This window comes from Cnephaeus nilssonii, assembly GCF_951640355.1.
Source record: "Cnephaeus nilssonii genome assembly, chromosome: 21".
Classification (NCBI taxonomy): domain Eukaryota; kingdom Metazoa; phylum Chordata; class Mammalia; order Chiroptera; family Vespertilionidae; genus Cnephaeus; species Cnephaeus nilssonii.
The window spans coordinates 28,382,791-28,395,776 of NC_137092.1; the positions used below are offsets into that span (position 1 = coordinate 28,382,791).

General features: G+C 42.9%; 1 long non-coding RNA gene across 1 annotated transcript in view; it reads left to right on the forward strand.

The window, feature by feature from the left end:
- Positions 1-11,901, forward strand: part of LOC307093670 — a 35,023-nt gene extending 23,122 nt beyond the window's left edge. Inside the window, exons 3-4 of the long non-coding RNA XR_013812998.1 lie at positions 1,758-1,845; positions 11,876-11,901. This is a non-coding gene — a long non-coding RNA (uncharacterized lncRNA). The remainder of the gene's footprint in view (positions 1-1,757; positions 1,846-11,875) is intronic.
- Positions 11,902-12,986: the final 1,085 nt, after the last annotated feature.

Consider the following 12,986-nt stretch of genomic DNA (forward strand, 5'->3'; position numbering starts at 1 on the left):
ACTGTATACTTATGAGAGAATGACAGTGAAAATGTCTTAGTGTCATGAAGATAGTTTTGGCCTTGGAGAAGCCCACTGCTGTGATGAGAACCACTGCTATTATGGTACAAATTCTGGCTCTGTCACTTACTAATTGGCCAAGCTGCGTAGCCTCACTGGGGTTCAGTTTTTTCATCTCAAAATGTGTACAACAGTGTCTACCTTGTAGGTTTAAGGTTAGTATTCAATGAAATAATGTATATCAGTTCCATTGCATATTTTAGGGTAAGCAGTCAGTACTGGGAGCTGTTAGTAAATGGGGTTTGTATCTGACTGGGAAGTCCTAGCTTATCTGTGCCCAGCAGGTATTACATCATCAGTCCTACTGGGGTCCTATCCAGCCTGTTCTTCCATCTCCACAATTTCCACCCATTTCTGAGTAAAGTGATATTGTCTTAATAAAAATGCCAGTTTTCTAAAGTGACTGTGACTGAACAGAGAAAGAAGATAACTTAATAGTTAGTTAATACTTTTGTAATTTCTCAGGCATTTTGATTGATTAAAGAGGAAGACTGACATATTTTATTGACATTACTCAATGTTTAGCAATAAAATATATTTTCACAGAATGACCTACTCTATAAAGATGGTATTTGTACAAAGGAAGAATTGGGCTCAAGAGCTGTTTCAACAGATATGACTAAAGTTAGTATCTCTGATCTCCAAAACAGATTTTCAGGTGTAAGCCAATGTAACTTATTTCTGGCCTCTTTTAAATGCTGACATTCCAATGAGACAGAGAGTTGGGAATTTACTGAGACCTGCTTTGGTTCAATGACTTACGAATAGCCATTGTTTATGGGGTAGGGTGTATTTTGTAAGAAAATGTCTTGAAATATATGGAAGAGATATGTAGGTCTAAATTTTTTCTTGGATCTATGTGTAATTAAGCATAATGTGATAATATTTGCAATTGAAATCCCCAGGGGTACCTTCTTCTTATTCTTGCTGTTAATAAGGTGTCCACTTCATTAATTTGGCCACCAAAGACCTATGTTTATATATGTTAGGGATTGACATATTAGGACTGAAATGTCCACAGAAAGTGAATTGGAGGGAAGAGACAAAGGTTACAAAAATATCTAGATTTTTCCTTTTTCAGAAAGTGGGGGGAAAAAAAGAGACGAGTCAAAAGGCACCTGAAGCTTTTTCTTTACAGCAGTGTCTATGGTATATCAACTAAACTTCTCACTTCTGTGGAATCTCTCCATGGAAACTGAGGGTTAGCATTGGAGCCTGACTCTGCAAGACTTAGGGCCACCTGCCAGATGAGCATGGGAGGGCCTACCTGTGCTCAGAAAGCTGTGGTAGGGAATGAATGTGACTTGATTCTACTGATCGAAATATCCATATTCCAAGTCACATGGATGAACCTTGGATGAGGACATTTTGCTAGGTGAAATACACCAGTCACAGATGGATAAATACTACAGGATTCCACTTATATGAGGTGTCTAAAATCGTCACACGCATGGAATCAAAGAGAGGAATGGTGGTGGCCAGGGGCTGGAGTGAGAGGGAATTGGAGAGTTGCTAATCACCGGGGAATAACATTTCAGGTAAGCAAGGTAATTAAGTTCCAGAAATCTGCTGTCAAGCACTGTATCTATGGTTAACAATAGGTATTACACACTTAAACATTTGTTAGAGGGAAAAGTGTTCTTACCACCATAAAATAAATAAGTTCTCTAAACTACTCTTTTCTCTGAACCTTGCAGATATATGCACTGGCTCCTGAATATAACAGGCAGCATTGTCAGACCTGAGGCACATGGCTGCAGGGCTTTCTCTGAGATCTGTAACCAGGTATGAGCGACCCAGGAAAATCCTGACTAGTTTCCCTGGTATGTGTCAGAGCAGTTTATGTAAAGCCCTCAACCAGCTGTGAATTATTTAAGTAGAATCTGCCCGGTGAGATTTGAGAGGACATCTTGTGAGTCTTAAAAGCAAAATGCCAATGTTTGCTGTCATCCTACTTGTTTTTAGAGAAATCTGCAATAGCAGGAAAAACAAGACTCTGGCCAACAATGAAGAGGGTAAATAGGGAGCTACTTCAGGCGAGGAGCCTAAAAGGACCCTTGCCAGGGGCTCCAGATGTTTCCTCTTGCCTTGCCTCATCTCTTCAGTTTTATCTGTCTTGCACTCTTGCCAATTTCTTCTACCTAACTGCACACTCCCTCCCACCCCCCTGCTGCCCCGACCAATAAATACTCTCTGTAATGTCCTTAAATAAGTCAGAGGCTAAGAATTGAGAAAGGACCTGTTGACAGAAGGGTTCACCATGCTCCAAGCAGAATCTACTTATCCACAAGTGTAAAAACACATCCTTATCTGTTCTCAACTCACTGAATGATATTTCCACGCCATCTCCAGAAGGTGTTTGCGTGCCCATGCCAATGGTCTTTCTGAAGCCATGGAGCGAAGAGGGAATTTTCCCCAGAGGGCAGAAGAGTATGTATGTTGGAGCCAACCAGACGTTTCCCAGGTTCCGGTATTGTCCTGTTAGCCAGCAATGAGCAGATGTTAGCTTCTTCTGATGCACAAGGAAGAAGAGTGCAATGTTCTCACCATCCTGATGTCATCTCCGATTGTTATTTTTGCTGTCCTTCTAAATAATAGGGTTTCTGGCATGAAGACTTATCTCAGGATTCAGCCCAGCCGTGTTCTGAGATCCCTGGGCCCCGACGCTGATGGATTTATGCAGGTTGTGATTCTCTGACTAATTTGCTTTGAATGAGGTGAACACTTGGGAAAACCAAAATGTTATTTCCAAGATTTTACATCCTAACGGGAAATACAACAGGAAATAGAGAGAAAAAAATTATTTTTCACCTCTGAATGTCAAAATGGACTTTTTGTTTGTCGTTTAAATTAATTGGGGAAAAAAAAGATAACCTGGTTATACTTCTTCCTTCTTTACACAAAAATTGCAAGACCTTGCAATACTACTGTTTCTTCCCCTTTTGCTCACGTAAGTGATTTTAAACATTCTCCATGTGGCTGGAAACGGAATAATTTCATGGCCTCCCTGTTGTGCTATGTGAATATGTAGGTTAGTGCTTTTGCCCTGAACGTCTCTGCACACTTCTGCTAAGGAGCCCATAACTGAACCTCTTTCAAAGGAGGTCACCACAGGGGACCGTCTCCTCCTTTACTCCTGCATGGCAACGTTCAGTCCCCCGAGGAGGAATTGTGATCCTGACTTCGCAGACAAGGAAACTTTGGTGGGGGTGGCTGGGAACCTGTCTAAAGGAACAGAACCAGTAAGAGAGGAACCCAAGTCTGACCACTTGCAGGAATCATTCATTGCTTCGAGTACTTCATTACAGCCCAGTGAGAGGAGGTGGGGGGAGTTCTGAGGACCAGCAGTTAATGTTGGTGTGGACATTCGGATGAAATGAAGCAAAACCTGTGGAAGGCTTTGGATGAGTTTCTGCAATAAAATTATCATTTTTCTAATTCTTCAGCCCAAAAAGTTCCTCAAATAGACCCAACTTCAGGGGGCTTGCCCTTCCTTCCCTGGCTCTTTCAGGGATGGTCCTCTGTAGGGTCTCAGTGGGGAGCAGCTCCATGCGGTTCCTCCACCAGGGGAAGGATGAGGGGAAGGATGGGGCTGCCTGGCGGCTGCTACTGACTGAGACCCAGTGGTCCATATATTCCCCGCCACCTGGAGGCTTCCCTTTCTTCACTTAAGCCAGTTTTCTTCTAACTCTGTGTGTTGGCAAAAAGGAAGAAGAAGATGTGATTAAAAACTGGGTCACACGTCCCATTAGCATGCCTGAAGCACTCAAAGGAACTCAGTATGATTTTTAAGAACTTCAACAGGTCTGTACTTGGAAATGATCCTTTAGTTTATTCTGTTCCCTTAAAAAAATAGAATTGTTCGCATGAGCAAGTCACACACAAACTCTCCAGGCCTCACAGTCACCTAAACTTTGAAATGAAGAGGGTGACTAATGTAAAGTTTTTACAATGAGGTTCTGCAAAATCCAAATATATATAAAGGCCAGAACGTAGAAATAAGTTGATGGAGCCGACCATAAGCTCTTCAAGGGCAGGGACCACCTCTCTAATTTCTTTTGATTCCGCTAATGCTTGGTGCTTAGCGCCGAACAGGTGTTCCTAAGCCTTCTTGGCTGTCGAGCCAAGTGCTAAGATGCAGAAGCTTTATTTGTCCGCACCAATCTGTGCTGGGGGCCTTCCCTGCCAAAAGGGGCCAGTGAATTAAAGATTCCATAATTAGACACCACGCTGCCCCGGGCACTCTGTCCCTGCTTGTCAGTGTCCCCACGATGGCGCGTGACAGTTGCCGGTCTCTCCGGGGCACCTGTTCAGCTGATGGGAATGTTAATTTTACTTTATTTTTATTCTTGACAGAGGAAAACACATTATTCAAGCCCATTGAAGAAGGGCTGCCACTTAAAACTCAAGAGAGGGATTATTCCCCCCTTCAACTGCAAGTCATGGGTGGGGCAATATAAATGACAAAACTGAGAAAAGGCCAGTCTGCCTGTGAAAATCGAACACATGTAGTGTAAACAGTCTGGAAAGGGATATATATGTATACACGTTAATCCCATTTATTGGGTACTTATTATGTGTCACAAATTTTATGTAGGACATGTTATTATTCCACGTTATCTTCACTAACCTCCCATGACAAAGTACATTATTAGTCCATTTTAGAAATGAGAAAGTAGGTTTAGAAAGATAAAACAGCTTGCCCAAGGTCAAGGAAATGGTAACTGGTGAGCTGTAGTCTCTCTGATCCCTTTAATTACTATCCTCTCCTCTCTCCCACAGCCCCTCCCATTTTTAAAGAGATTTTTTTATTGATTTTTACTGAGAGAGAAAAGGAGAGGGAGAGAGAGAAACATCAATCCGCTGCCCCTATCCCCGCCCCCTGACACCAGGGATCCAGCCAGCAACACAGGGCTTGAACCAGAAACTCGCAACCAACTGAGCCACACCTCCCGTTTTGTATGTAGGAAGGGAGATGGCTTCGTTGTGTTTCTCCCGCCTTCTCCTGGTCTACAGTTTGTGCTGAACAGAAAAGTTAGTAGTTTTCTGAAAAACCTATTCTGATTGGTTTGTTTGTAGGGTTCCAGAAGCTGGAGGTACTTTGTCATTTTTTTTCAAGTGCTCGCCTCTTCCAACTCTGTAACTTTAGTTAAAGAAAGAAAAGGAGCCAGGACTGGGAATAATAGCAGTCACAAAGACAGCTCCGTGTCTGCAGTGAGTGGTTACTGTTTCACTTGATCCTTATAACACACCTGGGAGGCAAGTGGGGCCGTATGGCTGAATCTCATTTGGCAGACAAGGAAGGGAAGCCTGTGTGCTGATGAACATGTGCAGGATCACTCAGATGGTGAGGAAAACTCCGTACTCAACTCCAGACCATTGACCCTAAGTTTGAGATGCTGAAAATACAGAAGAGTTATTGTTTCAATACTCAGTTCCCAGAGATTTCTAGAGGATTTGGGGCCACTAGTAACCTGATTTCATCCCACTTCCCCACCATTCCCAACTCTACACCTGGTTGTCAGTCCTGACCCAAGCAACTGTGGGGCTGGCAGGCAGCTCAGAGCAATGAAGGCCTTAGGCTCCATGGGAATTCCAACATCTGGGAGAGGCCCCAGAGAGCGGAGAAAGAGAGAGAACATGGATAAGGACACTCCCAGCCAAATAGGTGAAGATCAAACAAACAAGTAGAGAAGCCTGGGAGATATTTGCTGACTTTAATGAAGAAAATAAGACTACTTAAGGGAATTCAAGGATAAATAAGCAAACAAAACAAAAACACGTTCCAACTAAAAACTGAGATTTGTAAACTAAAATATTCAGTACAGAATTTGAAGGAGAGAATGAACACTGTTAAGATTCAAATTAATAAGACCAATTGGGGGGGAAAAATCTTAAAGCAAAGAAGAAAACAAAGCCAAACACAACCAAAACAAATAAATAAAAAACACAAACAAAAACACAAAAGGTAAGAAAATTATGAGGAAAAAGATAAGAGACTTGAAGGATAGATCCTGGATGGTCATGAAATCTAAGAGAGAACCAAGCTGGACTAGCCCATGGGGGTCAGATCAGTAATGATGGAGAGGTTATTAATTTGACTTGTTTCTATGTAGTGAACATTATGTGTGTGTGTGTGCGTGTGTATGTATGTATAATAAGTTTATAGTCTAAGGTATAAAGAGACACAGTTGGGGAGAAACACATATATATGTCATACACAGTTTGTATTACTCTTTGTGAGTATATGTGTATATATATTTGCCCCTCCTCCCCATGTCTTTGTCTCTACTTTATGCTTTAAGTTTAAAGGCAAGATCTATATGGCTGTATTCTGTGGTGGCTAGAGAGGTATTGAGTTTTGATGAGTGATTAACTTTTGCCTTTCTGTTTCATTTCTTTCTCTTTGTACTCTGGCCAGAACTTTAGGCTCTTGACAAATCCTTGTTGAATATGGGCTGCTTAGGGAGGAAAAGAAACTATGAGAAATGATCTTAGGGGGTGGGTGGGAGTGCCTACGTTTTTCCCAGCTCAGCTGCTTCCAGGCAAAGTTGTGAAATGATCCTTGGTTCCCCATCTAGCTGTCCATCCACCCCCACCTCAGGACTTGGCAGCTCCTCATTTATCTCGCTCTCTCTGTCAAGAGTCCCCCATCCAAAAGGGCACCAATCATTGTTTTCATATGTGAACCCTCCAGGAGCAGTTTGTGATCATCCTTTTGGTTCAGATTTGAAAAAACAAAACATACAAACGAACCAACCAAAACCTTCAGAGAACTACTTCTCTTTAAAGAGATGAAACTTCAGGTATTATCAGGCTATAAAAGAAAGTATTTGGGTTCAGCAGAGCCTCTCATGAGCTCCTCAGACAACAGGGATTGGCCCATCGGAGAATTATTAAATAAGAAACGCTAGCGAGTTGGAAAGACAGACTCGTTCAGTCCACGGGACAAAGGCGCTGAGCCCACCATCTGCAGTTTGGGTGGAGTGTTATCACACAGAAAGAGTTCATCCGCCGGGTGCTAGCAAGGCCACACACGAACCACAAGGATTGCAGTGGAGAAAGTTTGGCTGTTTTATTAGGAATGGTGCCACCCAGGAAATGAGAAGTTAATGCTCAAAAGCTGGAACTCCACGTGTAGGTTGCAGATCATGTAGGGCAACATCATGCGATGCTGTAGATCAGGAATTCAGTGTCGTGCTGGGAGCTGATTGGTTGGAGGTCTGCGTAATGAATCATTTCTCCAGGCCTTGCGGGCAGCTCTGAGGTCTGTTCCGGTGTCCCTCTGTCCCAACTCATGGGAAAGTAGCCAGGGATCGTTCCACCTCAGGGCTGAGGAACTGAAACGTAACTTAGGTCAAGATGTTATCTTTAGCCGGCAGAGGTCCAGACCATTAGCCAGGGCCAGGCTGCCTGTCCTCTGCCGCCTCGGAGGTTATTGATTATCTGGGGGAAAGGTTGGATCTCTAAGGAGTAGAGAGAGAAAGCGAGAGAGATGATTTGTAGAGCTCGGATTTAAAGCTAAAGCCAGTAATGACCCTCAGCTTCACATCCAGAAGGCTAATCAGGCAGATGTTGGGTGCAATTTCCTTTCCTACACCCCCCACCCCTGACTTACCCAGTTCTAGAGTGGCAAACCGTGTGTAAAATGCTCTGCTTCTTTAAAATGGACTCAAGAAAGGGCAGCCAGATGAGCACACAGCCCGTACGGAGGAATATTCAACCTGGAGAAACGGAGCAGAAAGAAAAGTAAGCAAACAGCCAAGAGGCCGTCCCATTAGTATTAATTTAGGCATCAAAGTGAAACCTGACAACACAATGAAAGCAGCAAAGACCTTGGTTGTAAGAACAGAGGAGAATAAGGCAGAATTAAAGAGCTGGAAAACTCACAGTGTCAGGGGGGAAGGTGAGGGGGTCTCCCTCTCAGAGCCAGGCATGACTAGGAGGGGGGAAGAGGGTGAGCTGCCAGGGAGGCTGGAGCAGGTGCGGGGCCTGCGAAGGGGCCTGTGGAACTGCATTTGTCTGCAGAGTCCCTTGAATCCAGATCAATGTGGAAGACCAGGGAGATTGAGGAGGCGAGGGGCCTGCAGTGTGGGGCCCGTGCCTGCTCTCTCTTCACTTGCCTCCCAGATGGTTGTTCAGCCTAAAGAGAGGGGTGAATGTTTGTTCGTATGAAGTTAGGTCCACATATAGTTGAGCCTTAACTGATGGTAATTTCTCCGCTTCTTTATTCTCAAGACAGTTCGAGGTTTGGAAGTGACAGTCCCTCCTTCACCAAACTTGAGTCCAACTCCTCTGAATTCCTTTCCCAGCGAGGCCTCCTCCACTTTTGGACTTCCATGTCTGTCTTCAACAAGAATTCAGTCAAGTTGATTTAGCAGAACTCCCACCTCCTTGCTATTGATCACCTTCAATATCGGACCCATTTCCTCATTCCCTGCTGTTCCCAGGTGATGTCTGATCACCCTGGTCTGCCTAGAGCAAGAACCTTGTTAGGTTGATGTAGCCAGAATCCCCCTTATTCCTGATGTTTCCTCTTAGTAATTTTCCATAGACCTTAAACCCCCAACCCCTCTGCTCCCACACATCTTACTTTTCTACACTGCATTCAGAGTGTTGCATTCATGGTCCCCTTGAATCACCTGGAGAGGTCTAAAAGAATGCTGATGCCTGGGTCCCAGCAAGATTCTCATTTAAGTGGTCTGCATGTGACATGGGCAATGGAGAGTTTTAATATATTTTTATTGATTTCAGAGAGGAAGGGAGAGGGGAGAGAGAGAGGGAAACATCAATGATGAGAGAGAATCATTGATTGGCTGCCTCCTGCATGCCCCCTACTGGGGATCAAGCCCAGGACCCCAGCATGTGCCCTTGACCGGAATCAAACCCGGGACCCTTCAGTCTGCAGGCCAATGTTCTATTTGATTGCCAAACAAGCTAAGGTGGGCATGGAGAGTTTTAAAAGCTCTCTCCTATTACAGAACCCTAATGCAAAACCTGCAAAATCCTAATATCTGTCCTAATTGTTCCCTGATGAAGTCTGCCTTACTGTTATAATAAGTGTCATGAATAATTTTTTCTTTGAGAGAAGAGAGGGTCAGTATTTTCTGATAATCTGGGAATGAGCAAAAGCAAATGAACTGAAATGAGGCACCTAAGACATCATTTGAAACGTATCATTCAGACCCAAGGGTGTGTTTTACTCTGTTGGCACTGTGGTTCTCTTCTCTCTTCTTCTCTCCCTTTCATCCTCTAACTCCAGGAGCTCCCAAATGTGGATAATTCATAAATGCAAAATTTTGAAGATGAAGTCAGACTTTTGAAGCCTAGTTTAGGCCTTCGTTACTTCTCTCCTAGATCAGTGCTTCCATGCAATATGAATTATAATGTGCATTCATATTGCATGGAATCTTATAGTTGCCAGCACTGTAGCAATAGCACTGGGCATTTGCTAAAATGGCACTCAACAATTGTTAATAAACTAAATGCAACTCAGATAAGCCTCTTGCAAAGTGTAAGTGTTAGGATTTAAATTTATGACCATACTTCTCATATTTCTCTGCTGGTGACCCTTCATTCCTTCTGAGGGTTCAGTCAAGCCAGATTTCAAAATGGCTGTGTGTTAATATGAGTGCTCCCAAACCTTCCATCGCTTTCCCTTGAAGTATTTCTCAGCCAACACATCCTTATTTCTTTCCGAAACTATGCTGTATTTTCCATGCTGGGGTGGGGGAGAGTGCTGGTCAAGCAAGGAGGTGGGACATGAGTCTTTCATTTCCTGCTGAGCTGATGGAAGCTTTTCCTGCCTGACCTGCCCTTAGAAAGAACTGCCTGCTAAGGCATATATTGACGGCAGGGAGAGACTGGAGCTAAGGGTAGGGCCGGAAAAGATGTGCAAACCTTTCGGAAAAATCCAAAGGAAAGTGCAGGAATTGCTAAATTTAAATGGCTATTCTTTGGGATGCTTTTTTTTTAAGGGTAGTTAATCTTTTAACTCAAGATTTAAGTTGGAAATGTTTATGGTTATAGAGAAGAAGAGGAAGGTTCTTTAAAAAAATGAACAGAAATGAACAGAAATATAATCCTCACCCCTAAAACCCTGCACTTAATTTTAGAATTAGTAAGACATCTGGAAGGAACTGAACAGAAGTGTGTCTGAAGGATTTTGAGAGTTAGCCATACTTTTCTGCAAATGAACAGCAGGCTGTGTTTTGAAAAGTACTCTTTCATGTCTAAGGAGACAGCCAGGGACTTGTCTCCCGTTCTCTTCTCCTTGGATGACCTTCACCAACTATAAACTTTTAAAAATGTATTTCTTTAGAGTAGTTTTAGGTTTACAGCAAAATGAAATGGAAGGTACAGAGAGTTCCCATATACATCCTGCCCCAGACATGCATAGCTTCCCCCATTATCAACATCATCAGAGCGGTACATTTGTTACAACTGATGAACCTACATGGACACATCATCATCACCCGAAGTCCATAGTTTACATTAGGGCGCACTCTTGGTGTTGTACATTCTGTGGGTCTGGACAAAGTATAATGACACGTATCCATCATTATAGGATCATATAGAGTAGTTTCACTGCCCTAAATATCCTGTGCTCTGCCTGTCTTCCCTCCCTCCCCCTGCAACTCCTGAGAACCACTCATCTCTTTACTGTCCCTATGGTTTTGCTTTTGCCAGAATGTCATATAGCATGTAGCTTTTTAAAGTTCTTTTTCTTAGTAATATACATTTAACTTTTCCCTATGTGTTTTCCTGGCTTTATAGCTCATTTCTTTATTTTAATTAATTAATTTCTTCCTTTCTATCTTTCTTGTTTTTTTCAGTGCTGAGTAATATTCCATTGTCTGAATGTGCCACGAACTTATTAGTTACTTCCAGGTTTTGACACTTATGAATAAAATTTCTATAGACACCCATATGCAGGTTTTTGTGTGGGCATAAGTAAATACCAAGGAGTGTGGTTGCTGGATCATAAGGTAGAATATGCTTAATTTTGTAAGAAACTCTCAAGCTGCCCTCCAACGTGGTTGCACCCACCAGCAGTGAATGAGAGTTCCTGTTGCTCCACATCCTTGCCGGAGGGATGACAGCTTTTGGTGCTGTCAGTGTTCTGGGTTTTGGCCATTCTAATCCATGTGTAGTGGCATCCCCTTGTTGTTTAATTTTCATTTCCTGATGACCTATGATGTGGGGCATTTTTTATATGCTAATCTGCCACCTGTATATCCTCTTTGTTGAAGTTAAACACCAACTCGATGTATATCTTTTGATCAGGTTGTTTATTTTCTAATTGTTGAGTTTTAAGCAAACACAAACTTTTTACCCAGTGTCTTTTGGGGCCAACTCCTTATATGAAGTGATGTGGACTTAGATTAATTACTAAGATTCAGAACCTTAAAAAGAAGGTGAAGATTGAGAACAAAACCAACTTTTTGTGAGATCCGATTTGGTTTAAACCCAAGATAGAAAGGATACCCCATGAAGAGCAACAGCTGATGGGATTTAGTCCTGAAGAGTCATAAAAAAAATGGGCCACCCAGTGCCAACTTTTTCCAGTCTGTCTTCTGCTTCCACAGAAGCCATCCCAGTATCATGGGTCTCAGTGGCCTTCTTAGCTTCACTCAGTTCCCTTCCACAAATGTTAGTAACAAGGCTAGCCCTGTGGCTGTGTCCTCCATCAGTTGCCTTTCTTGAGCACAAAGTGGTGTGGAGGAGACATGGAACAAAGCTCTAGAATTGTGTCATTCAAAGGAGCTATATAGAGTTTTTTCAAGTCCGCTTGTTTTGTTCCCCAAATCTGCAGATGGCTTGCACCCCATGAGAGGAGTCAAAAAGGGGAATGGCAGCGATCTAAAGAAAATCTTGAGAAATGAATAGCTGGAGGGCCAACACAACAAACCCAGGTAAGGGGACAGCCACGAATGTGTACGACTTCCGTGCGGACTGAGCTCTTCCAGGGTGAGTTCTCCCCGCGTGGACCTGGGAAGCTGTTTCGGGAGGGAGATTATGTTGAACTTGGGTCCCAGTCTGCCTTCCCCCATTTGTGCCTCCTCCCTTGGCTGCGGCAAGGGGTGCGTATTCCTCCTCAGTATGCGTAAACACTGTTCCAGGAGGGCCCATGGAACCTTGACTCTCATATGCGAGTGCAGTGACACGAGCTTCTATTTTGCTTGTAGAGATCTCTTCCTTAGGCAATGGGTTACTTTGCAACAAAAGTGTGGACTTTTCTCCGTAGTGCCTTGTAGTCGCCATCTCTGCCACATGAGTGGTGCAGTATAACTGTGGACTGATGAGGTGTGTTATTTCATCCACATTGCCCCTGGAACACTACTTACTGTATAGGGACCACTCTTGAGCCATTTTATGGCTCAAGAAAATATTTGTGATACTGGTTAGTTTTCCAAACTTAAAGATAATTATTGTATTTGTATCACTTCATATGTTTAATTATAGACCCCCACCCCCCCAAAAAATATAGCACTGAAGATAAGCATGCAACCTGAATAACCAGGCTGCCCTGGGAACCGCCTGTTCATGTCACTTGCCCAGTTTATTGGCTTTAGAAAAGTTATTGATATATAAACTTTATTGATTTGTAAGAGTTCTTAGCATATTTGCACTTAAGAATATTCGTCTTGGTCATGTGTTTTGCAGTTCTTTACTTTAGATTTTTGAAGTGCTTTTTGCAGTTCAGAAGATGAAAATGTGATAATACATGAAACTGTGATAATACATATAGGTTCTGAGTTTTAGTACTTAGAAATATCTTTTTTATCTAAGACAGCAATCAGATTCTCTAGTGGGAGGGGGCGGTTGGTAATTGTTTTTAAAGTCTCCAGGACATCTTTGGTTTCTCTTGTTTTCGTGACAGAGCGTTTCAGGAAATGAGTTCGCAGAACTAACTTCTTTCCCAG